Raw genomic sequence first — 2,952 nt, forward strand, 5'->3', positions numbered from 1 at the left:
ACCACGCCTACCTAAAACGGCTCGTTCTAACACGCCCCCATATGTCTACGTCACGATGTGGGAAGATCTGCATAACACCGCCCAAATGGTCATGCAAAGAAAGGCGGCGTAACTTTTATTCTCGCTGAAGTATTGTTGTTGCCGCCGCCATGTGAAGGCGCTGTGCATTTTGTTGTGAAAGCGAAACTACTTTTTGTTCTTCCAAAAGAAGATGATATCCGCTTCGTCATGCCTGGACCTGATCCGTGCTGGTCGCTGAGGAAATACATCAACTTCGCACTGTGGTTTTATATTTAAAGAATTTTCAAATGACGATTCAAATGGGAGTTTTGATCAGTGTTGAGTAGTGCTTGTTGTTTGTCATTTCTCCGATCACAAATGCAGACATGGTTTTATTTTTATGCGGCGCAATGCAATGCAACGCGTAAAAAGACAGTATAAGTCATAATCCGTAATTATGTCCCCACTGGATGCAACAAATGCCTCGTTTATAATGGGTTTTAATGTTTTTGTCTCGTCGCTCCGGCCGGGACAAGGCAAAACAATATGGTAAGGGGCGTAACATTTCCGTCACATGCTTGAGGTATTCAGCCAATCACAACGCACTGGATAGCTGGCCAATCAGAGCACGCCTCGCTTTTCAGACCGATGAGCAGCTTTGTAAAAATCGACGCGTTTCAGAAAGGCGGGGCATAGAGAAACATTAATGTACAGTATGTGGAAAACAATGTGTTTTTTGAACCTTAAACCACAAACATTTCATTACACCAAATACACAAAATAATGTTCTTTTTAGCAGCATCATATGACCCCTTTAAGATGAACTAACAATGAAAAAAATGCTTCTAAAGCATTTAGTAATTTCAGCATTTCCCAATACATTAAAATAATACATTTTGTCTGTTAGTTTTAATGAAACTAAGATAACTTGATCTTAATGAACAGTTGTGTTTTTATTAACTAGCATTATAGATTAATAAGTATTTTAACAAATGTCAGTGTTTCCCCTAGGTTTACAGTTTGTTTTTTTCTGGACTCCTTTTTAATGGTTAAATTAAATTGTATTAATCAAAAAGCATGTCTAATTAAAATCATGAAACAAACAATTTAACATTAATTTATTAAAAGTTTAACAAAAATTACATATTTAGGGCCCTATGAAATGTTTTCTTTTTTCCAACCTTAGGTTTTATTGTTACCAAATTCTGATTTAGCATGTCTAATTATTTGCAAGCATAAAAACAAGTTTAATTTATTCTTACAATAGCCTTATGATTTTTTGCTCAGAAATTCTGTGATGTGTATTTACATTTTTTTAAGGCATAAAATATTCATTTATCTCTTAAGTAATGAAAATTAAACAGTTTATTTTTTGGAAAATAAAGGTCATTTAATATTACAATTACAACATTGAAGATATATTGTATGATTATTCCTTAAAAATAAGGTTTTAATAATTTTAGTAGTAGTAGTAGTAGTAGTAGTAGCAGCAGCCTATTACGTACATTCTACTGAACAATAGCAATATATTTCTGCCGCAATGCCTTCAAGTTAAACAGAATTTTTATTTTGACGGGTTGCCGTGAATACTTTTACATTTCTGTATGTATATGATATGAGGATAGTTTTACTCAAATGAAACTGTCAAATGCTCATGAAGTGACTCATAGCAGTTCATGTATTTATGTCCTCGTTAGTGAGACAGCAGACTAAATCAGCTTGCAGCTAAAATCACTGCAAGCGTCAAGCACGCTTCAGTACGAGTGGTAAACAAAACCTCACGTCTGCGCCATTCATTAACACGGAGACACGCAGAATTCATATTTAAATCGTCGTTTTGCGGCTTAATATTTACAAATACTAGTGGGAGTGTGCTCACTTGTGTGTGCGCGTGTGTGTGTGTGTGAGTGCGCGCGTGTGTGTGTGTGCGCGCGTGCATCGGGGCGGAATTCCACCGTGCATGATATAGTGTGCAACCATAACGTAGAGACCGAAATGACATGCCGTCGTGTAAATAAGATAAATAACATAAGGCTATTTAGTTTGTTTAATAAAAGGTATAGACCTGTTCTATCGGAAAGGTAACTTTAAATGACTTCTGTTGTGATCTGGCACTATAGAGAAAATATAATTAAATTAAATTAACTTGACCAAGGGGGCGGGGGGTGCGGGCTGCCCCCCTAATATAATGGCAGGGGAAACACTGAATGTATTGCTAATTGTTAGTTAATGTATTGACTAATATTAAAATAATTGTAGCACTTTACAATTAGCAGTTAGTTTTTCAACCTTTCAAAATCATTAACAGATCATTCTTGCAACCACATTTACAAAAAATCTTTAATTTATAAAATATTCTAGATCAGAGTTTCTTCAGGATTTTTAAGCTCAAACTTAAGATTAAGACCAGCACAAATAAATGTAATACCATACGAGCGTATGGCAATGCCTATAGTTAGGGCTGGACAAGAATATTCAATTATTCGTTCGGTGGGTTGGCATTCGATTTTCAATTTTGAGATTCGAATATTATTTTTTTTCGAACACCTGGCATCCCCCGCGAAACTGTTCTCATTCGCGCTTGAATATGAAATCGCCCATGAGTGAACGTCATGAACATCATGATTCAGTTCATCTGGAAGAGAAGACAAAAATGCAGAAGACCTCAGCTGTGTGGGAGCACTTTAAATTGAGTGAGGACAAGACAAAGGCAGTGTGCCAAATATGCGATTTGAAACTGGCCTACCAAAACATCACATCAAGTTTGAAAAATCTGTAAAAGTTCTGCAAGTAGTAGCCTATAGAATGTTGGTGGTGTAAAAAACAAGCTGCTTTTATCCGCCATGTTAATCAGTAATTTTACACATGATAAAAACGTGCACTTAACTTTCTTGGAAACTACTTGCGAATACGGCAGTCATAAAGAAAAAAAAAAAAAAAAAAAAAAAGGCA

The 2,952-nt window shown here is 35.9% G+C and overlaps 1 protein-coding gene across 2 annotated transcripts in view; it reads right to left on the minus strand.

Annotated features, from left to right (window-relative positions):
• LOC107670620 (probable ATP-dependent RNA helicase ddx6) overlaps positions 1–2,952 on the minus strand; it is a 23,185-nt gene that overhangs the window by 10,383 nt on the left and 9,850 nt on the right. The gene's annotated exons all lie outside the window — the stretch shown is intronic.

This window comes from Sinocyclocheilus anshuiensis, unplaced genomic scaffold (assembly GCF_001515605.1).
Source record: "Sinocyclocheilus anshuiensis isolate Anshui unplaced genomic scaffold, SAMN03320099.WGS_v1.1 scaffold140, whole genome shotgun sequence".
Taxonomy (NCBI): Eukaryota; Metazoa; Chordata; class Actinopteri; order Cypriniformes; family Cyprinidae; genus Sinocyclocheilus; species Sinocyclocheilus anshuiensis.